General features: G+C 40.0%; 1 protein-coding gene across 1 annotated transcript in view; it reads right to left on the bottom strand.

Moving 5' to 3' along the window:
* PTPRD (protein tyrosine phosphatase receptor type D) overlaps positions 1 to 24,763 on the bottom strand; it is a 1,472,813-nt gene that overhangs the window by 1,113,425 nt on the left and 334,625 nt on the right. The window contains exon 4 of the mRNA XM_058166456.1: positions 8,301 to 8,374. The gene's annotated coding sequence lies outside the window, so the exon portion shown is untranslated. The remainder of the gene's footprint in view (positions 1 to 8,300; positions 8,375 to 24,763) is intronic.

Here is a 24,763-nt window from a genome sequence, read left to right as displayed (position 1 = left end):
TAGTAAAACTGGGGGGAGGCTCCGCCCACCGACCCCGACATCATCAGCAGGCTTCTGCGCATCCCGCTGCAAACCGGTAGTAAAGTTAAGTAGAACCCACCCCTGACACAAACATATGTTGAGATGCCTTAATTGTCCTCCAGATAGAAGAAAAGTAATTAAAAGAACAAGCAAATGCAGACAGAACTCAACAGCAAAACTTCTTTCCTATACTTACTGTATATAGGAATATAGAAAATATTAATATATAATATATAGGAATATATAAAATAGAAAATGATATTTGTAACTCCGGGGTGAACTGTGGAGTCCTTGGTGTTCTCTTAGCTTGGTTATTTTCTTGAAGATGTTTCATTATCCAACTAAGTGACATCATGAGTGATGCCCAAGGTGCTTCAGTAATCACACATAATTATGTAAACTGGAACTCTGATGTATAGTTGTCAATCTTTTTCTGATGTAATTGATATTTCCATTTCTATTTCTTGCCATCTTATAAAAAATGATAACAAATAACAAATTCTGCCTGTGACTACCCCACACCTTTCTCCCTGATGTCTCATTGTTGGTGACTGGCCCAAAAAATAGCAAAAATTCTCCTTCATCCTTAAAATGGAATAATATGAAACAAAGGCAAGAGTGAAAGTCCATTTCATTTGCAACTTCAGTTCAATGAAAGTATTGATTATTCCTGCACTAGGAAAGAGTCATTTACACCTTCTTAACTAACCCACTGCCCCCAAAATATATGTCATTTGAACATTAGAAGAATGATTTATTTATAGGAAATGAAAGGCCCTGGAATTGTTGGGCATGCTTCTATAGGTAAAAACTGTGTCTTCAATTCTATGGGTATATCTCATTCTGATAGATGAAACAAGGGTGCAGTTAACAAGTAAAGCTTCAATTTTAAGGCTGTCATTCCATTCACATTTTCTTAAGAGGAAGTCCCGTTAAATTTACTGCTGAACTGATATCCACAGGATATTTTCCCAATTGCTGGGATAGAGCCAGTGGTGGGATTCAGCCAGTTCGCACCACTTTGGGAGAACCGGTTGTTAACTTTCTGAGCAGTTTGGAAAACTGGTTGTTGGAAGAAATCATTAGGGCAGAGAACCAGTTGTTAAATTACTTGAATCCCACCACTGGATAGAGGAAAGTTGGAGTCTGAAGGTAGTGGTATTGGCTATGTCAGAGAAGAAAGGCTGAGGCATCAGGTTTTTGCTTTTATTGTCTTGTCTTATTTTTTATGGCTGTTGTGGCCGCCCAGAGTTGTATTTCTTAAATGGATAGGTCTTTTAATCTTTTAAAATAAAATAAAAAGTATATGATATATGTAACACATACCTTTAATAGATAATATTAATTGCCTAAAATCAAAACTAAGACTATTGTACTATTGCACAAGGGATCTTTAATACATCTCAAGTACTTGAATTTTATCGCATATGCTTTTAAGTTATAGAGAAAACAAAACCCTTCAGTTTGAACCAAAGGTGCTTTTCCCAGGAGGCAATTGGACTTTGTTTTTTCTTTTGAAGAAATTCTTCTTCAGCTCTGACAGGATAGTGGAGAATGGAAGGATAGAGAGCTGAAGAAGCTTCTTGGACGAGAAGTGAAATGTCGTCAAAGAAACAAAAAAACTCACATCACAATAAAGTCCAGTTGCCTCCTGAAAAAAGCACCTTTGGGGCAACCATGATCTGGACAACTGAGAATCTCTACAGAGCTTCAGTTTGAAATTTTCTCATATCTAAATGAGAAAATTCCCTCTTATCTAGTGGAACCATCAGAAAGGATAAAGGGTTAAAACTTTCTCTAGTCACATAATAGTCCTAGTATGGATCAGGTCCCACTGACTTTTGAAGAAGGAATATATAAAAAAAATAAAGGCATAGGTATGCATTCTGTTTTTAAATTATACAGCTAGATAGATTAAGGAGAGGGTATTTTTTGCTGCTGTTAAATTCACCAGTACCTTCTCAAACAAGTATGATATTAATTCTTTGGATATAACTTTATGAATGTTGTGACCAAGACAATTTGCTTTGTATCAGAGCTAAGCTATGGGAGCAGGAGGAGAATTAAAGGGCTGTGCAAAGCTCTGATTCTTCACTTTGATGAAGAGTCACGAGAAACTTTGAATCTACTTTACAAAACCATGCAGAATCCACACTTTTACATCTGAAGTAGCCCCTTTGCTTCTCCTTGAGGTATCTTCCATCTATTTTAGTAGAAGCAGAGGCATCCACTCAGCTCCTGTAAATGCCAGATAAGGTTTTTTATGGAAGTGCAGAATGTAACTCATCATGGGCCACTGTGTTGACTCAGTGGTATGAATATTATAGCCAAGCATAATTAAACCAAAACAAGACAGAAAAAGAAAGAGAAAAGACTATGCAGGGGAGGAAAATATAGATCTGATTCTTTATTTTTGAAGAGAAATCTGGCTGATCAGCAGTGATGTTTCAAGCTATTAGCTTTGACTTCACATCCTGAAGGCAACAGCTCACATTACTATGAAGGCATATAATTGTCAAGGAGTGCTTGGTTGAGTTGAACGCAGTAACGTATTTCCAATTTTCTTGTCCTTGGAAAGAAAAGCAATCTCCAATTGGATAGAACTGCAGAAAAAATAATTGCTACCAACTTGCCTTCCATTGAGGACCTGTATACTGCACGAATCAAGAAGAGAGCCGTGAAAATATTTGCAGATCCCTCGCATCCTGGACATAAACTGTTTCAACTCCTACCCTCAAAACGACGCTATAGAGCACTGCACACCAGAACAACTAGACGCAAGAACAGTTTTTTCCCGAAGGCCATCACTCTGCTAAACAAATAATTCCCTCAACACTGTCAGACTATTTACTGAATCTGCACTACTATTAATCGTTTCATAGTTCCCATCATCAATCTCTTTCCACTTATGACTGTATGACTATAACTTGTTGCTGGCAATCCTTATGATTTATATTGATATATTGATCATCAATTGTGTTGTAAATGTTGTACCTTGATGAACGTATCTTTTCTTTTATGTACACTGAGAGCATATGCACCAAGACAAATTCCTTGTGTGTCCAATCACACTTGGCCAATAAAATTCTATTCTATTCTATTCTAATGAAAGCTGCCATGAACTTTGCTCATTGTAGTTTACCTAACCTGCATTTTGAGATGTGTTTTCTTCATGGGAGAAAAAAACACATATCCTATAGGCATTGGTAACTATATAAAGGAGAAAATTAGAATAATATTGCGGTAACGTCTATTTTCCATACTGGGCTGTGCCAGAAATCTGCCCGGTCTACCATTTAGCAGAAAAACAGAAAAAATTTAAATAACCACCCCAGATTCATGAAATAATTTGATAGATTTGTAGGAGCTGCTGACTGACAATTCCAGTTGCCCATGGTGAGTGACAGAAATGTCAGTTGCCTTTGATATCTTTCCTGGGGAGGCAACCACACTACTCATGGCTCAGAATGGGACAACTCACTACAGGCAACTCACTGTGGCCAACCACCATGGCCAATTCACCGTGGCCAATTTGCTGAGGGACAACTTGTCATGGCCAATTCACCACGGGACAACTCGCTGCGAGACAATTTAACAATTCAATTTATTTATTTATTTATTTATTCATTCATTCATTCATATTTTTATACCGCCCTTCTCCGAAGACTCAGGGCGGTGTACAGCCAATAAAACGACAAGAAACCTAACAAATTAAAATAAAATATCAAGTTTAAAAAACTGATTCAATCGCTGTATACTTAAAATATTAGCTAAAATTTATCAAAACTAAAACCTTAGTAAAACCATATTAAAACCCACTAAAACCCCTCATACTAAAATCAATCAGGCCAGCCCCGCTTGGTGAAAGAAGAAAGTCTTGAGCTCGCGTTTAAAGGTCCGGAGATCAGGGAGGAGACGGAGTCCCACCAGCAGCTCATTCCATAGAGCCGGGGCCCCCACAGAGAACACCCTTCCCCTGGGGGCCGCCAGCCGACATTGGCTAGCCGACGGCACCCTAAGAAGACCCTCCCTGTGGGAGCGCACTGGACGTACCGGACAAGGAGAGGTAACTGTTGGCAGCAGGTGGTCCCGTAAATATCCCGGTCCAATGCCATGGAGCGCTTTAAAGGTGATAACCAACACCTTGAAGTGCACCCGGAAGACCACCGGCAACCAATGCGCAGGAGAGGTGTTACATGGGAGCTACGAGGAGCTCCCTCAATCCCCCGCGTGGCCACATTTTGCACCAGTTGGAGCCTCCGGGTGCTCCTCAAGGGGAGCCCCATGTAGAGAGCATTGCAGTAATCCAGACGGGAAGTGACGAGGGCATGAGTGACCGTGCATAACGTGTCCCGGTCCAGGAAAGGGCGCAATTGGCGAATCAGGCGAATCTGATAAAAAGCTCCCCTGGCGACGGCTGTCAAATGGTCAAATTTAATTATTTAAAATAAATTAAAAATTATTTTAAGTTTTGTCATTCACATTTCATTATGTCCCTCCTTTTCTGTCTTTTCTTTAATGATTCTGCTCCATTTCTTTGATATTAGTGTAACTCTTGTCCCGCAGTAAGTTATCCCGTGCCAAATTGGCCATGGCAAGTTGTCCTGTGGTGAGTTGGCCACGGCAAGTTGGGTATGGTGAGTTAGTTGTGGTGAGTTGGCCATGGCGAGTTGGCCGCAGCGAATTATCATAGACTCTTCATAGCTACTATAATACTTTCCATAATAAAAAAAATGGCAATGGAAGAAAACTAAGATCAGGAACTCAAATCACAACACAATACTATAATATGCATTCAAAAATAAAGAGTAATTTTATTCAATGGAGTTGTATGTCAAATAAACATTATTCACATTGCTGCCAGAGATATATTCCTCACTGCTCATGAGTAATATAAAATGCTGAACATTGTTAAATAATGTTTAGCAGAATAAGCTGGAGAAACTGTACCTGAATACAGGTATGACTTGTCACACAGTGAACTTTCAAAGTTACAAAATAGGACGCAAAATAGGCATTAGCAATCCAGATTCCAAGTTCTAAAGGTGCCTTTCCCCCAGGGTCACATAATCATATTTTGTGCACTTCATAACCAGCCTGCATTTATAGCATTTTGTAGCATTCTGTGGTCATGTGATCATGATTGATGACATTTTTTGCCAGAAATTATTTCTAGTTTAAGCAGAGACATCACCCTGCCAACAAAAGTGTGTATAGTCAAGGTTATGGTTTTCCCTTATGCAATGTATGGCTGTGAAAGTTGGACATAAGAAAGGCTAAGTGCCAAAGAAATGAGGCCTTTCAACTATGGCGCGGGAGAAGACTCCTGCGAGTCCCTTGGACTGCAAGGCTAACAAACAAGTCAGTTCTAGAGGAGATCAACCCTGACTGCTCTTTAGAAGGCCAGATCCTGTAGATGAAACTGAAATACTTTGGCCACCTAATGAGAAGGAAGGAGTCACTGGAAAAGAGCCTAATGCTGGGAAAGATTGAGGGCAAAAGAAGAATGGGACGACAGAGAATGAGGTGGCTGGACGGAGTCACTGAAGCAGTAGGCATGAGCTTAAATGGACTCCAGAGGATGGTAGAGGACAGGAAGGCCTGGAGAAATGTTGTCCATGGGGTCGTGATGGGTTGGACATGACTTCGCAACTAACAACAGCAAAAATTTCTAGTTTGTGTCAAAAAACATTCACTGCAGAAAATTGATTCACTTAATAACTATGGTATTCACTTAACAACCACAGATTCACTTAATGACCATGATGTCATTAATATAAAATTGGATTAGTCGCAAACTAACCTGGGTAACAACCAGCACAATTTACAAATGTAATTCCAGGCTTAATTACAGTTTTAAGTCAATGACTATTATTATACAAACCCATAAACTTTTTGCCATGGGTTGGCCTTTTTTTGGGGATTCGCAGTTCTCTTTTCTGATCAATACTGAACCTACCCTATAAAAAAATATAAGCCTGCATTTTGCACAGTATCTTAAAATTCTGCCCATGTAATTATTTGAAATGGGGTTACATTTCATAGCATTTGTTTTCAGACATCTTAACAACAATATAATGTTTTTTAAAAAGATGGTTACCTTTAATTATTATATTTGTTTTTATCATGACTGGGGTACTTCATTAATACTAAAAAAAACACAAAAATGAAATTGGAAAATTATTTAAATTTAAAGAAAGTATTAATGAATGAATGAATATGCCAGAATTAGTTGAAATTTTAATGTATCCAAGAGATAAATGAGCCTCTTGTTCAAAATTCATAAAACGTCACAGAACTGTAGACACTACTAATTATAGCAGACCCAGGCAAGTTCATTTGGAGAAAAAAATGGGTATGTAGCACACAGAGAAAAAAAATTAACCAGCAATTGCATATTTCAAAAGGAAAATGGAGATGGAAAATGTGCAGGGGAATAATAATCATAGATACACAGGAACAGATTAAAAGTTAAGGCTTTGTGTGGCCTGATAGTATTTAGCTAGATCATTTTATTTTTTTTGGCCACCCAATTGCTGGCTAATAATTGTCAGCTCAATCTGGATGATATCATTCCTGAAGAAATGTTGAAGCCATCTTGATGTAAATTAAGGTTGTTGGACCTTCCTTTGTTGGGATAAAGTCTAACAATATACTTTTTCTCAGTTCATTTCATTTTTAGTGAGAACTTAACAGAACAAATTATAAGAACTCGTGAACGTAAAACAAGAAAATGTGTAAGGTAGCAAACCATTTTTATAAATCTAAGACTGAATACAAACCCACACCAATATAAGCATAGTCTTATCTAGCTTAGAGCACAATACAGATAGGATAGTAGGGGATGTTGAGGAAGATGCTATATTTTCTCTGTGGTGACCCCTTCCTCTTTTGAAGTTGATCTTTTCATGTGTGAAATCATGGCATATCTGTACTTAAGAAATGAAAGAAAAAGTTCTTGCTGTTATATTTAATTACAGAGCTAACTAACTGTGAAGAGCATCTTCAGGTTTTGACAATTGGGAATCCATTCAAAATGTTTTTCACCTTTTAGACGCTTGTACTAGCTTCACGCCTCCACGAGATTCTCCTGAGTTTGTTATCTCTGTTTTTTACACCACTTGCATTATTTTTATTTGATTGGCTCACTTTTGATTTTATTTAGTTATTTATTTATGCATTTTCTTAGCTGGGAAGACAACCAAGTACTCTAGTTGCTATTTTGTTGATTTGATAAGTTATCTAGAGTCCCCAATGGTGAGGTAAGATTGAACATGTCTGCCTCATTACTAATCAAATATATTGAACAATGAGACTTAGCCATGAACAATGCAGGATGTTAGGCCCAAACAGTTCCTTGGCAAGTAAACTGCTCTCTTTCCAAAGCCAGGGGTAAGGGATTTTAAAAATAAAATCTACTTTTCTGTTACACCTATTGAAGCATTTCTGTAAAGTTGGAAACTTGGAAGTGGAGTGGAAATGTCTTTGCTTCTAAATTCTTTTTCCTTGTTAAGTGTGCAGTTGAGAGCAAGTGAACCATATAGGACACATTCTGTTCAATTAAAAACACTAACTTATTGAACACTAGGGTGTTTAAGGGTTTCCTTTCTCTAGCTTGCTACACTAATAATGCTTGCCCCAAACTCTAAAGTTTTCATTACTATTTGCAATAGGGCTATACAAATAAAAAGTGATGTGGTGGCTCAGTGGCTAAGATGCTGAGCTTATTGATCAAAAGATCGTCAGTTCAGTGGTTCGAATCCCTAGTGCTGCGTAACAGGGTGAGCTCCCGTTACTTGTCCTAACTTCTGCCACCATAGCAGTTCGAAAGCACGTAAAAAAAAATGCAAGTAGAAAAATAGGGACCACCTTTGCTTGGAAGGTAACAGTGTTCCATGTGCCTTTGGCGTTTAGTCATACTGCCACATAACCATGGAGACATCTTTGGACAGCGCTGGCTCTTCGGCTTTGAAACAGAGATGAGCACTGCCCCTAGAGTCGGGAACAACTAGCACATATGTGTGAGGGGAATCTTTACCTTTACTATTGTATGCAAATAATAAGTGCCCCACATAACATATGTTATTCCAGTTTTATGTTTCTTCAAATTGATGTTCCAGGCATCAACAAAGTAAATTAATTTTCCAGAACATAATTTTTGTCTTCTTTTATTGAAAATGCTTTTGCATAATGTGGACCATGACTCTTTTACGGAACTGATTATGAATGTTTCCATTAATAAAAAAGAATGAAAAAGTAAAAAAAAATCAACAACTTACCACAGATTCAGTTTTCAACACGCAATGGTATCACTGACTGGAGGATTAGAAATCCAAGACACCTCAAGATTTCCCTGTTAAAGAATTCAAAATCGTTTAAATGCCATGTGTAGCCATCAAACATTAAACATAAAAAACTAACAATGTTACAAAGTGAATTAATGCAGGATATTGTACAATAAAGGCAACCTTATTAAAAAAGTATGCATCATCCTTTTGATATAATGTTATTGAGTTTATAGTACAGATATATAAAAGTAATATAAGGCATTTTTCAATAAATATCTATAGTTGTAAAATATAATTAATAAATATTACTAAGTATATTTTGAGTTATTATATTTTGTATCCTCAAAAGTTGTAGTAATATTGCTTTCTATATTATTTACCATTATTTATTTATTTATTATCAATCCCTCTGTCCTTAGACAACTTATTAATAAGCCACAGAATATATTTTTTTAAAAATGACTGAATTTGGATTTTTTGTAAAGCACATTTATAATATGAAACCTGTCATTCTACAATATCTTTAAAGAATTCTAATGGCTTGCATTATATAAACATCTAGTCAAAATTAATAGTTTCCAGGTATTTACATAAGATCTAGTAGGAATAGAACTTATTAAAAAGGATATATGAATAATGACATGTATCTTCTTGATTATTGCATATATTTTAAGTTGAAGTCTATAAAGAAGCCAATTTCAAATTTGCAATTATTTATAATAATTGTTTATATTATCTGTGAACAAAAATGGGGATTACAATAAAAATTGGCAATATATTAATTATACAATTGTACAAATTATTTAGAATATGTAAAATATACCAATATACTAATACGATACTGTAGCATTTATACTATGGTGTATTATAAATAAAATTAGGATAAAACATGACCTAAATATTGTGATAACTGATTCTTATACATGAATATATTATGCTAATACACATATATAAACACACACACGCCATAATTACTCTTTAAGGCTCAGAAGATTCTTGCTATTTTTTAAGAAATACTTCTAACTCCTAAGCTCTAGGTATTTGAAATATATAATACAATAAATAGCTTCAAGGTCTGTTGAATTGTTTGCTATTGGCTCTTCAAGACCCATTATATTTTTCAACTTTACTATGTTTAACTCCCACTATTTCTAAGTTTTGTTACTAAATTGTATAGTAGGCACATATACATAGTCAGCCATTTAGGCCAAAATATTTTACGTGCTTGCCTTTACATACTAAGTTGATCCAAAGAAAGTGTTGAGATAACAGCTGTACTTATTTGAGAAGTGAATACAGAGCAAATAGTTAAATTGCAAGTAAATTTGCCTCATAATAGGATTTGCACAATCCTATCATACACGAAATTTTTGACCGTACTTGAATGAAGAATAAATATGGTAAAATCAGAAAAAAGTAGATGTCCACAAAATTAGAGCTCACCTCACTGTTTAAAGGATACTTTATATCTTCTTTATAATTCATACTATTTTTATACAAATTTATATAAACTAGATTGTTTCATGAATATAGAAATATGATTTTAAATTTCATAGAGCAAAGATAGTATATATTTTAGTAGATAAACTGAGCCATATTCTATAATGGGCTACAATAAAGAGGCAACTAAGCTTAGGTTTATTAACTCCATAATGATTATTTTAACATGAAATAGGAGTAAAAATTCATATGGTATATTCATGCTGTCAATGCTTCCATAAAGTTATGCATATGGTTAGTCAGGAACACTGATCATAATTACAGTGATAACAAATAACTTAAGCTAAAAAATGCATCTATCAAGACTAACATATTTTTTTTGTTTGCTTTGCTTTAAAGGGCTATGGCAACTCATCATTCATGAAATCAGACAGGCTTGCTGGCCATAAGCAGAACGTATTTTCTAGTGGTACACTTAATAGAAGAGTTTATTCATCCCTTTGATGCCAGGAGCAAGAAATAATGATCAACTGTAGGAAAACTTGCCAGGAGAAAAACATATATTGTACTTTAGCCTTTATATTCTCTATGTGAAGCACAACAATTGAACCGCCATTCCCCCCCCCCTCCTCAAATACTGGGGTATGTATTATGATGTCTGTATCACAATATCTTGCCTAACAGTTGGGGTTGGAGTGAATGTTAGTCTTTTGTTTGTTCAGCAAAAGCTGAATAGAAACTGGAATCTAGCTAATTTCTGAAACACAAATGAGTAACAATGGCTGATTTTCTACTTCGGGAACATATAGTAATCTATATTTCCAAACTACTGCCGCTTTTGTCATATTCTTCAAGAAAATATGCTATTACAAATCTAATACCAGAAAATGAACGTTGACTACATATTTTTTTTTATTTGCATTTATATCCCGCCCTTATCCGAAGACTCAGGGCGGCTTACACTATGTCAAGCAATAGTCTTCATCCTATTTGTATATTATATACAAAGTCAACTTATTGCCCCCAACAATCTGGGTCCTCATTTTACCTACCTTATAAAGGATGGAAGGCTGAGTCAACCTTGGGCCTGGTGGGACTTGAACCTGCAGTAATTGCAAGCAGCTGCTGTTAATAACAGACTGTCTTACCAGTCTGAGCCACCAGAGGCCCATTTTCTTTCCTTAGAAAGCTTAGTGCAAAACAGCTATACAATTGCTATCCTGTCCCAGTTAAGTTGCAAACTTGTTAAACAAAGTGATTGGGTTAGTTTTCTGGATTTACTGTCACTCTCGATTTCTGGACAGCAAGAGCTGGTGAGAAATATATACCAGTCATGGCACTGTTCGGGAACAAGACAACTTGCCCAATATTGCATTCTTATACTACTACAGGTAATCCTCACGTAATATCCACTCATTCAGTGACAATTCAAAGTTACAATGGTATTGAACGAAGGCAACTTACAACCGGTCCTCATAGTTGTGGCCATTGGGGCATCCTCGCAGTTACATGATCCCAATTTGGGTACTTGGCAACCGCTTGCAATTCCAACATTGCAATATGCGATGGTCATGTGATTGCCAATAGTGACTTTCAGTTCCAGCTTCCAATAAGCAAAGTCAATAGGAAAGCCAGAATCACAAGACTGCAGGATGTTGCAACTAAGTGTGATCTGTCAACTGGGGCTGCCACCATAACTTGACATGGTCATGTACCTTATGACTGCATCTGACCCAAGCTATCTGTTCTCAGATCTCATTCTCTCCAAATTCCTGTTTATCTAAGGAGAAGACTCCATTTTGTAATCGTCAACCATCCTGTATCTTTTCTAGTTTGCTAAACATAATTATGAGAGCCGGTTTGGTGTAGGGGATACAATACTGACTAGAAACTGGGACATTTTAGTAACTTATTTTACTAAATTTTATTTATTTTACTAAATTTTACTAAATTTTAGTAATTTAGTAATTTTAGAAACTGGGACAAAAACTGTCTACTATTGACCTCACCCCATTCCTAAGAGGTCTATAAGGGGCATGCATAAGAGGACAAACGTGCCTACCATTCCTGTCCTACTGTTTCCTTTCATTATATCCAATTTATATAGTTATTACATGCTTATACTCATATATATGCTTATATGTTATATAGTTGCTTCATGCTTATGCTTATGTATGCTGTTATGACAAATAAATAAATAAATAAAAAACATTCCGAGTTCCAATCCCATTTAGCCACAAAGCCAGTTGGGTCACTCACTCTTAACACTAGGAGTGTAGCAATGGCAAACCAATTCTTCCTGAGAAAGCTGCAGGGATTTTTCCAGATAACTTAACTACGAGTCTATAATGATTCATGCATGCACACAACACCTTCATAATGACACCTTTCCCAACCTTCACAATAGAAAAACAACAACCATAACCAGCTCTTTCTGGGAATAGTGGGCGGAGGCAGAATGGCTGTCAAGGAGATTGCCGGGTACTTGGTGGAATGGGTTCTTGCATCAGCTTTCAATAGTGCTAGGTAGTTCCATTTCTGTAGATTACTTGCTGCTGAATGCCGTTGGTTTAATGGAAAAAATAAGTTACCATAAGTTCATTTAAGAAGTTGGGAGAAGATGAACATAATCATGGAGTCACAGCAGAAAAAAACCATCTCGTTAAGGCATATGACCATCACCATAAGGCTAATTCAAGGATCTTGATTACTTAAGTCAAATGCTTTCATCCTGTCTCTTTCTACCTCTGTGTCTGTTAGGATATGCAAGTTCTGCAGCACAGCCATTGAGGTAGCATTAAGATTCCTGAACAACATGGGGGTGACTCTTAGCCTAAGATATGGGATGGACTGGAGGGATATATTTTGACTGACGTGATAGTTGGAAGGTTCTGGCCAAGGTCTGGACTTTCTAAATGGGATTTGGCAGGGAAAGGAAACTACTCAAGTGATCCCAAGGCTCTCAGGAAATGCTGTCTCTCATTCAAAGATGGTAATCTACCCAAGAATACTTGCCTTTTTAATGACAGAACTTCAATCTTCTTGGTATTGTTGCTATATTCAAGTACAGTAAGACAATTTTGGAGAAAGTTGAAAAAAATGATTTAAAAAATTGTTAATAATAAATTTGTATGTAGTTTTATTCTCTTTTTTTTTTACCAAGGATGCATGTACACGTACAACACTAAAAATGAATTTTTGTTGTTAGCTGCCAGTTTTACAATAGCAAATACAGGAAACGCTAAAGTACACATTTCTTTCAATCAGTGATATTTACATTTGTAGCAGCAGCATTGGCTAAAATGTTAAACATGGTGGGAAAGAATCCCAAAGAATATTTTAATTAAATAGTATTGGATTTACTTTTGCTCTACATCTTTACTTACATCAATGAAGTAATTATTAATAGTTTGGCTCCTATACAAATGCATTTGTATAGACACATACTGTTAAATGCATTTCTGTTTCTAACAGAAAATACAGTTTCTGTTTCCCCCTTCTGAGTTCTTCTGTTGTTTTACATTTTCAATATTTTATTATAGTTTATACTAAAGCAATCAACAAAATACAATTCTAGCATTTTTCTGGGAGTTTTTAATTTTCCAATAATAATGGAAAACTAATATACGTAAGTACAATAACAAAATAATATTAACTTTATCAGTGCTGTCAACATGTTTGGCATTCTTTAAGATGTGTTATACTTGAGAAAATAAGAAATCTAAAGAAAATTAACTACAATAACTGAATTCATTAATTTAAATAGTATATTAATATGAAAAACAGTACATTATTATTTACATCACTTTGAACTCTCTGCTTCCCATTTTTTTTAAAGAAAGGGGCATTCACGTTTATATGTTTTTTTTTCTAAATATATTTTTAACTGTTTTCTTCCAGAAAAGCAATACAATTTTTGCATAAACTAATGTTTCTGCATGTATGTGTATGTGCACACACCCAAACCATTCCTTTTCTAAATTTGTCTGTATATAAAAAAATCTGTGGATACTATAAATGTATGTTTATAAAAAACTACCAGATCTCAGTTGCAAAACATCAGATAATCACTAGGTGACAGGTTACGATTTTATGTCTTATTGCTTGAATCTATTGGTCACATGGATTTTTCCAGCCCAGATCTAATAGATTTATTATCAGTCCTCACCAATTTTAATTGCCATGTTGAACTGCAACTTTTATTTCCAAAACAGTATAAATTATATGGATATTTTTAAGTTATTATGTTCTAGGTAGTCATGTCATACAAACCTAAAAAAAACCTAAGTAAGTAAAAGGGAAATTATTTACATGATGAAAGTAGGGAAAGCTTCTCATAGACAGTGTATAATTAAGGAAGAAGATAACTTTTATGTTTCCTTTCATCAACTATGTTAATGTGGATTGTTAAGTTCTGGAAGTAACGAGGCTGGAGACCAGGGTAGTGACAACAGCTCTTTAATATAGGGTGAACCCAGCAACAGGCTGGGGGAAAAACCTCTCCTTTTATACAGTTCTACTGGTGGCTTCGTCCAATCAGCAACGTGCTGATTTCCCGCTCAAATATTTAAAGGTACAGGCAAGAATACATAACACTCCTCCCCTCCCAGAAAACACTTTGCCTCTATTTACATTTTATTTACATGTTATTTTTCGACGTAGTCACGCAAATAACCTGGGCGTCTCCTAGTTCTTTCAGACCTGCGCGGTTCAGTTCTGGGTGGTGTTTTGAGCTGTTCGGAGGGTCTGTTTTCTCCTCCCAGCTCTTTCTCTAGGCCATCGGGCCCTGGATTATTTGCAGATTCTTTTTCTTGGCCATCCGGCCTGGATTACTTTTGTAATTTTCCATGTCGTTTCCCTCGGGAACCTGATGGCGTCGCTGGACCTCCGGGACCTCAGCTAAGTCTTGCGCCTCCCCCGGGTCATGGTCAGCTGTGGGTTCAAATAAGGAGGGGTCATAATTTGTTTCCTGTGGCTTAATTTGTTCAGTTATTCGTCTCCTTATCTGATCTATGTGGCGCCTCCATACTCGGTTGTCTTGTAATTCGACCAAGTATGACTTTGGGCCGTTGTTTTATTATTTGCCCTGCGAGCCAACTTGGGCCGTCCCGTAGTTGCGGGCCCACACTCGATCGCCTATGCCCAATTCCCTTGTTTTGTCTATTTCCCCTTGTAACCCTCTGGTGTGTAATGGGGACTCAAGCAGTCAAGTGGGCACCGGAGTTTCCGTCCCATCAATAATTCGGCTGGGCTTCTGCCTGTAGCAGTGCTTGGGGTTCTGTGCTGAGCGGCCAGAAAGAAGTCTATCTTTGTTTGCCAGTCACCTGGCTTGAGCCTGGACAATGCCTCCTTAGCGCTCCGGACGGAACGCCTGCAAGGCCATTCGGCGCGGGGTGGAAAGGCGCAGAGAGGGCATGTCGGATGCCCTCCTCTGCCAAGTATTCTTCGAACTGGGCTGGCGTGAATTGCGGCCCGTTGTCGGACACCAGAGTGTCAGGCAACCCGTGGGTTGCGAATAAGTGGCGCGGGGCTGCGATTACTGCCTCGGCCGTAGTGGATTTCATGAGTATGATCTCCAACCATTTAGAGAATGCGTCGACAACCACTAGGAAAGTTTGGCCATGGAAAGGGCCAGCAAAATCAATGTGGATTCTTGACCAGGGCCCTTGGGGTTTTCCCATTCCTGACTGGGGCCGTTGGGGTAGGGGTCTGGACTCTTGGCAAGCCTGGCATTTCCCTACCCTCTCAGCAATCTCTGAGTCCATGAGTGGCCACCACACATAGCTTCTTGCTAGCCCCTTCATTGACGATCCCTGGGTGGCCCTCGTGGAGGAGGTCCAGTACCTTTCCCTTAATTTATCGGGATTACCACACGATCACCCCATAACAGGCACCCCCTTGAGCCGAGAGCTCATCCCTTTTTAACAAATTCCTTAAAGCGTTAGCCCGCAGCGGCCACCCTCTTTGTACCCAACCGGTACAGTCCTTAACATAATGTCGGTATGATGCCGAGCCACTTCCTTAGACGTGACTGGGCCAGAGTCCAAGGAGTCAATAAGCAGGATAGGCGTCCCCGGCGTGGGGTCTTCGATGGCCCCTGGCAGTGGGCATCTGCTTAACGCGTCTGCATGCCCCACTTCTTTCCCTGGCCGATGATGCAGCTTGTACGAATAAGCGGCTAAGAAAATAGTCCATCGGGTCAAGCGTGGCGAAAGTGCCACAGGCGTTGGGCGGTCGCCAGCCAGTATCCCTAGTAGCGGTCTGTGGTCAGTCACGATTGCACCACGGGAACCGGGTAAGCGCTTTTCTGTAAGGCTTTGTTAAGCGTCGCCTTGTAGTCAGCGCAAATTCTAATTGACCCGTCTGGTTTTATTGGGGTGACGATTGGCGTCTCCCACTTTGCGTGATCGACTGGCACCAAAATCCCCTGATTTATGAGCTTATCTAGCTCCTTATCGATTTTTGGTTTTAGGGCAAAAGGGACTCTCCTCGCCTTAAGCCTAATGGGAGCTACCTGGGGGTCTAAGTTGAAGGAAATAGGGGTCCCCCTTGTACTTGCCCAGGCAGTCCTTGAAGACATCTTCGAACTCGTTAAAGAGAATGTCTTTCAGGTTACAGTCACTTCTGTAGATGCCAGTCACTCCCATGCCCAGGGCACGAAACCAGTCTAGTCCCAACAGACTGGGCAGGGTCCCTTCAACGATCGTGATGGGCAGGGTCTTCTTGTGTGGTCCGTGCTCGACTCGGACAGGTGGTCCCTCGAACAGGGATCGATTCCCTGGTAGTCATGGATTCGCAGCCGTTGTGCTTGCAGGTGGCGCTTGGACTGGCGGCAGTGACTTGCCAAAGTGTCCCAGGACATGATGGTGATCGCTGATCCGTGTCTACTTGAGCCGGCACCGTACTCCCTCTATTTTTGGTTTGGTGAAGATCTTCTTCTCCACTCGGGTCGGCGCGGCCTATGACCACAGTCGTTTGGTTTGAATCGCGCCTTTTTGTTTGAGCCAATCGCGGGTCGCCTTGCGATTCAGCGCTCTGATTCGATTTGAATTTTCGGCGGGAAGGTTGGGCGCTCGACAAACTTGAGCTAGGTGCCCTTTCTTTCCCACCGCCGACATGTCGCGTCCTTAAACTTGCAGCGTTGGCGCTGGTGTTGACCACCGCAGCTTCCGCATTCGTCTCGGTCCCCTTTGTCGCGTTTCTCGGTTCGGCAGACCCTTCCTCATCTTCACCGTCGGATTCGGTCTGAACCTCCTCCTGGTGCACTGGGGTTGTCTTAGCGCTTGCCTTTGGTGGGACCGGCTTTTGCAGTGTCTCCGCCGCTTGGGTGGACATTCATGTGCTCTGGCCGTCCAGGCGTTGTAGCGTCAGGTTGCTCTTTGCTAGCAGCCGTCGCAAGCGGATGTCTCGGACCCCTCGGATGAGTTGCTCGAGAGCACCTCGTCTGGGTCACGGTATCCGCGGTCATGGGCGCTTTCTTAGGCGGCCATGTAGTCACCGATGGATTCGCCCTCCATCTGCCTTCGCTCTCAATTCAAACCGCCTCGTATTTGGGCGGCGTTGGTGCAGTGGTTTTAGTAAAGTCTGTAGAGTTGGCCACGACACGATTGTAGCAGCGTTGGCTCTGCCAGGGCTTCGCGATATCAATGACCTCCGGACCACAGTGGCTTAGAAATAAGCCCTTTTCGGTTATCTGGAACTCCTTGCAGTTCGTTGGCTTCTAAGCTTTGAAGCGGGTCATATCGTTCCCCATTTCTCTTTAGCGGGTCAAGCAGTGCGGGCGGTGTAACTGGCCATCTCCGCTTTTCTGCCCTGTGTTTGCTGGGTTCGGGTCTATCGTGCTTCAGCTCGGTTCTGGTTCTCCTTAGCCTCGAGATCCCATCCTCGTCGCCAGTGTTAAGTTCTGGAAGTAACGAGGCTGGAGACCAGGGTAGTGACAACAGCTCTTTAATATAGGGTGAACCCAGCAACAGGCTGGGGGAAAAACCTCTCCTTTTATACAGTTCTACTGGTGGCTTCGTCCAATCAGCAACGTGCTGATTTCCCGCTCAAATATTTAAAGGTACAGGCAAGAATACATAACATGGATGATGGAATATTGCTACAATTTAGTAGAAGTGAAGACTCTCCTTCCCTGGTTCTCACAAGGGTAATGTCCAATTATCTTCTGATAGCAGAACAACAATGATTATATGTTAATACTAATGGAAGTTCTAAAATTAATGATTTTTAATATGACATATAACATGTTGAAAATGAGAATGATCTTGATAAAAGTTTCTAGCAACGATAGGGTGGAAAGCAGATTTGCAGACCTCATATACAATCTCTCATGTTATGTGAGATATTAGATGTTATGTACACAGAGTTTGAGAATATTTGGAAGTCTGTAATGAATATACATTAATATAAATAACTCATTTTAATACCAGAGAAAGAAGCATCAGTAGTTATTTTTACCACTGGAAATATTCTATCTCTGACATGTCTGATTAATGTTAGAGGGCAACTAGGTAACTATACATTATTTCAGCTCCCATGCCAGCTTCCCCAGTGACTTTTTGGAGAAATTGCCAGAGAAGATTGCACATGGTGGTCACATGATCATGGAGCATTTGGCAACCAGTCATAAATGCAGATATAATTGCCAAGTACCCAGATGTGGTCATGTCATTGGGGAGAAGGGGTGTGGCATGACATTTTGCAATGCCAGAATGCTTTAGGGCCTATAAAGTCTGCTAACTGAGGCCATTGTAACTTTGAATAATAGCAAATGACCAGTTGGAAGTCAAGGGCTACCTGTAAAATGACAGTTGCAATGTCTTTTTTTTTAAATGATAAATGCTTTTTTAAAAAAGATTCCAGATAAAGATCTATGTCCAAATTCCACCAGACATAGACAGAAATGGGAGATTCAGAGGTATCATTGGCCCAGTGCCTTGTGCCTTTCTGACAGACATTCTGTACATTTTAGTACAAAATTATTAATGAACTACATCACATGCTTTCACAGTAAAGGACGAGACAGCGTAATCTACGAAACATATGGTTCATCCTTCATCCTTTCAACCACTGAAATTAGGTTTGGTCACCATTTAAGTCACTGATATTTGTTCATTAAACATGGTATTTTTCATATTATCTGCATTGATCTTAAATCAATGATTTTATTTATTGATCTTAAATACAAGAAATACACCATATTATCTTTTTTTCTTAAGAGGTTTTAATATGAAACTGCATATTTAAGGGAGAGACGGTATCATTCTATGTGAGCCTATTATCTACCTTTCAAAATAAAGCCAAACAAAATTTCACAGCATACCACAAAAAGACATGTTTTTTTTTTTTTAATACAGAGGTTACCTCTGAAGAATAAAAGCCTTACTGATACAGCAACTTAAAAAGCTAAGTATGCAGGATCAAGTATAATTGGAATATATTTATGGGGTAAGTGGAAGCTTATCGCCATCTGCTGGAAACATTTAATTTTCCTGATACATTTTTTGGTATATTAGTAATAGTAAGACTGTTGAGAGGATATGTCTTTATCACAACAGACTGATAAGGTGAGACCAATTATATGATATAGGAGCTTAAATGTGTGTTTCAAAATATAACTGGGCTTCTTTTTGATACTGGCCATAACTTTAACAAGAAATGGTAAAGTTTATTTCAAGGTAAATCATGATTTAGTGAGAATTAATTCATGAAAATGTATTATTTTACCTTTCTGTTGTTTATATTCCTATGACCATGTGGAAATCTAGCTTCCACACCAAAAACATTTATATGGCCTTTGCACCAGAGGTGGGTTTCAGCAGGTTCTGACCAGTTCTGAAGAATTGGTAGCGGAAATTTTGAGCAGTTCAGAGAACCGGTAGTAAAAATTCTGACTGGCCCCACCCTCATCTATTCTCTGCCTTCCAAGTACCAGCTGATCAGGAGGGAATGGAGATTTTACAGAATCCTTCTCCTGCCATGCCCACCGAGCCATGCCACGCCCACCAAGCCACACCCACAGAACCAGTAGTAAAAAAATTTGAAACCCACCACTGCTTTGCACTATATTGATCCAAGCAGCAAAGAGCTACTCATTTTTAAACATAATTTACCTTGGAAAACATACACTGAAATGAAATATAGATATTTTAGTCAATTCTTGCTATAATAATTTTTTTCCAAGTTCTTTTAAACTTGGACAAGATTCCCAAGAATACACCTCTTCCCAAAATAACACAGAGAAAAAAATGGATCAAAGATAGAACTGCAAATCCCAAGGCACACATTATTATACTTTGAGCACATTACATGAAGACCTAGCTCTTTATGAAAGTTATTAATGCTGGTAAAACTGCAAGGAAAGAGACGAGGATGACTAGCAGCAAGGCAGATGAACTCAATTGCATTGGTGATAGATATAGGAAGACTTGAAGGATCGGGTTGAGAACAGATTGTCCTAGAACAGGGTGTCAAACTCACATTGTCACGGTGGCGTCACATGACATATTGGGACTTTTTCCCCCTTTGGGGGAGAGGACATCGCCAGCACATCATGCATCCAGCCTATGGTCCGGGAGTATGACAGCCCTGTCCTAGAGAAAATCTGTGTGTTTTGTAACAGTCAACACTGACTTATTATTTATTTATTTATTTATTTATTTTGTCACAACATCATACAAAAAGATTATATAGTATATACACATATAAACATATATAGGAAGAAGAAAAGAAAAACAATAGGACAGGAACGGTAGGCACGTTTGTGCGCTTATGCACGCCCCTTATGGTCCTCTTAGGAATGGGGTGAGGTCAATAGTAGAAAGTTTTTGGTTAAAGCTGTTAGGATTATGGGAAGAGACCACAGAGTCAGGTAAAGTATTCCAAGCACTGATGATTCTGTTGCAGAAGTCGTATTTTCTGCAATCTAGATTAAAGCGGTTTACATTAAGTTTAAATCTATTTGTTGCCCTTGTATTATTGCAATTAAAGCTGAAGTAGTCTTTGACAGGAAGGACATTACAATAGATGATTCTGTGAGTTAAACTTAGGTCTTGTCGAAGGCGACGGAGTTCCAAGTTTTCTAAGCCTAGGATTTCAAGTCTGGTGGGATAAGGTATTTTGTTGTTTTCAGAGGAATGGAGAACTCTTCTTGTAAAATATTTCTGGACACGTTCAATTGTATTGATGTCAGAGATGTGGTGAGGGTTCCAAACAGGTGAGCTGTATTCTAGAATTGGTCTAGCAAATGTTTTATATGCTCTGGTTAGTAGTGTGGTGTTTTTGGAAAAGAAGCTACGCAAAATTAGGTTTACAACTCTTAGAGCTTTTTTTGCTATGTAGTTGCAGTGGGCTTTGGCACTTAGATCATTTGACATGAAAACTCCAAGGTCTTTAACGGGATGGGGGTCGTCTGTAAGGTAATGTCCATCTAGTATGTACTTAGTTTTAGAGTTCTTTTTTCCTATATGTAAGACTGAGCATTTGCTGGTTGAAATTTGACTTGATAGCATATGATCAATCACTGTATCGATCAACAGTTGTGTAACTCTGCTCCTACTTTCCCTTTGTTGCATCGTTTCTGCTGCACTATTTCTCCAGTGTCTAATTTTATGAAAGGGAGAAAAAGCTCTAACTTACACATCAACTCACTCAGATCAAAATTTCCTGTGTCTTAAGGTCTTTTTTCTTCTTTGCATAGTCTCACTGACTTTTGCTGTTGGTTTCCCAGGAGTCACCAACAAAGGAATATGAATATAAATATATATACATATATGCATATGTGTATGTGTATGCGTATACATATACGTATACATATACATATACGTATACATATACATATACATATACATATACATATACATATACATATACATATATGTAGGTCTTTGGTTATTCGGATTTTCTCCCGCGTAAAATTGGAAGTGTCTTGGCGACGCTTTGACGAAGTCTCATACGTCATCTTCAGGCTGGTGTTTACAGCTTCGTGCTTCCGGGAGCAATGTGACATTGCTCCGGAAGCGGAAGTTGAAGCCTGAAGATGACGAATGAGACTTCGTCAAAACATTGCCAAGACACTTCCAATTTTACGCGGAGAAAACCCGAATAATCAAAGACCTACATACAAACACCATGAAACCTCAGAAAACACACACACATATATATATATGGTTATTCGGGTTTTCTCCTGCATAAAATTGGAAGTGTCTTGGCGACGTTTCGATGAAGTCCCATTCGTCATCTTCAGGCTGGTGTTTACTGCTTCATGCTTCTAGAAGCAATGTGTGATCGCAGCTGTTTCTTCCTTTTAACTGCTAGTGGGGGTTTGAACTGATTGGTTGGGAGCTTGGCTGTGTTCTGATTGGGTGGAGGTGTGCTCTGATTAGTTGGGGGTTTGGCTGTGCTCTGATTGGATGGTGGGGTTGGCTGTGCTCTGATTGGTTGGGGGTGTGTTCTGTTTGGGTGGGGGGGCTTGGTTGTGCTCAGGTTAGTCTGAGTTGCAGGGGGATTTGAGTTGGTGAGCTGCATAGCTGTTGTTTGGCTTTGCGTTCGTGGTCATGCTACATCTTCATGGTGGGTGTCAGTCTGCTGCATGTATGGATTGGAGGGGTTTGAAATGGCTAATGATGCAGCTGCGGTCTGGCTTCTGGTCCGTGGTGGTGCTTCATCATTGGTGTGGGTTTGAGTCTGCTTTCTGCGTGGATGTGTGGTGGTGACATGCTGTGTGGCATCTTGCGTCATTCTTCATGTTAGGGACTCGTTTGTCGATAAGGGCGGGTTTCCAAATGGCTGGTATGTGGGAAGTATCATCTCATTTATTCATGCTGTGTGGCCGTTTTTCTATCTCGATGGCTTCTCTGATTATTCTGTTGTTAAAGTAAATGTTAAAGTTTACTGCACGAAGCAGTAAACACCAGCCTGAAGATGACGAATGAGACTTCGTCGAAACGTCGCCAAGACACTTCCAATTTTACGCGGGAGAAAACCCGAATAATCAAAGACCTACATACAAACACCCGCGAAAACCTCAGAAAACACACACACACACACACACACATATATATATATATATGTAGGTTTTCATGGGTATAGGTATGTAGGTCTTGGCATATTCAGGTCCTTTCCCGTGTAAAGTTGAGAGTATCTTGGTGACGTTTCGACAAGGCCTCACTCATCATCTTCAAGCTGGTGCTTTCAGCTTCGTGCTTGTGCGAGCAAAGCGTGGTTGGAGCTGCCGTCTCTCTATAAATACTGGTGGGGAGATGGGGAGTGTTGCTGTTAGCGGGCTGGTTGGCTGTGTGGTTGCATCTTGATTGGTAGATGGAGTGGTGATTGCAGATTGGTCGGCTGTTTCGTAGCATCCTGTGTGGGTGTGGTCCTAGTCTTTTGTGTTGTAAATGACCTGGTTAATGGGCTGTGTGGAAACATCCTGAGATCTGGGAATGTGACCTACTGAGTCTTGTGTTGTAACATCCCAGGTAGTAGGTTGTGTTGTAATGTCCTGAGGTTTGGTGTTGTTTTATTTATTTATTTTTATTTATAATCCAATTTCTATACCGCCCTTCTCCCGAAGGACTCAGGGCGGTTTACAGCCGTATTAAAAACACAAGAGTACACATAATATAAATAACAAATTTAAAACACATTTAAAACAAATATTTAGTTGGCCAATTTACTAAAATGGTCAAGACCGACATAAAACCCTTTAAAATTTAAAAACTATAATTAAAATGCATTTAGGCTAGTCCCGCACGATTAAATAATAAAGTTTTCAATTCCCACTTGAAGGTTCGGAGATCAGGGAGTTGGCGTAACCCCGGAGGTAACTCGTTCCAAAGGGCCAGTGCTGCCACAGAGAAGGCTCTCCCTCTGGGGGCCGCCAACCGACACTGGTTGGTCAACGGCACCCTGAGTAGGCCCACTCTGTGGGAGCGCACAGGTCGTTGGGAGGCTATCGGTGGCAGAAGGCGGTCTCGTAGATAGCCCGGTCCTAAGCCATGGAGCGCTTTGAAGGTAGTCACTAACACCTTGAATTGCACCCGGAAGGCTACTGGCAGCCAGTGCAGGCCACGCAGGATAGGTGTTATATGGGAGCAACGTGGTGCTCCGTCTATTACCCGCGCAGCCGCATTCTGGACTAGCTGAGCCTCCTGGTGCTCTTCAAGGGGAGCCCCATGTAGACAGCATTGCAATAGTCCAGGCGAGAGGTAACGAGGGCGTGAGTGATCATGCGTAAGGAGTCCCGGTCAAGGAAGGGGCGCAACTGGCGAATCAGGCGAACCTGATAAAATGCTCCCCTGGCGACGGCCGTCAGGTGTTCTTCTGGACTGGACGATAGTTCGCCAATACAGCTGGGTCCAGGGAAGGCTTCTTGAGGAGGGGCCTCACCACTGCCTATTTCAAGGAGGTAGGGAAAATGCCCCCCAACAAAGAAGCCTTGGTAACTCCCAGGAGCCAGCCTCATGTCACCTCCCGTGTGGCCCGTACCAACAGGAGGGACACGGGTCCAATAAACATGTGGTGGGATTCAGCCTAATCAACAGCCTGTCCATGTCGTCGGGAGTCACAGGATCAAACTCAGCCCAGGTAATGTCCACAAGTCTCGGCCCCGTCATCTCATCCGGATCTATCCAATCAGCGTCCAGACCACTCTGGATCTGAGCGATTTTATCAGACAGATACTATACAAAATCCTCAGCACGACTCTGCAAGGGGTCCTCCCGGGCCTCCTGCAAAAGCAGGGAGCGGGTCACCCTAAACAGGGTAGCTGGGCGATTATCTGCCGATGCGATAAGAGCGGAGAAATAGTTATGTTTTGCCGTTCTTATCGCCACTAGATAGGTCTGAATATGTGACCTAACTAGTGTTCGGTCGGATTCGGTGTGGCTGGACCTCCAAACACTGCGGCTGTGATGTGATGTCTTCAGCAGATGGCTGTGATGCAGCATCCTGAGTTTTGGTTTGACTCTGAGTCTGAGGTCTTGTCATGTGTTCCTGGCGTGTGTCAGCTTGCT

Source organism: Ahaetulla prasina, chromosome 2 (assembly GCF_028640845.1).
Source record: "Ahaetulla prasina isolate Xishuangbanna chromosome 2, ASM2864084v1, whole genome shotgun sequence".
Classification (NCBI taxonomy): Eukaryota; Metazoa; Chordata; class Lepidosauria; order Squamata; family Colubridae; genus Ahaetulla; species Ahaetulla prasina.
The sequence above is the reverse complement of the archived record's forward strand: the minus strand, read 5'-3'. Positions and strand labels throughout refer to the sequence as shown.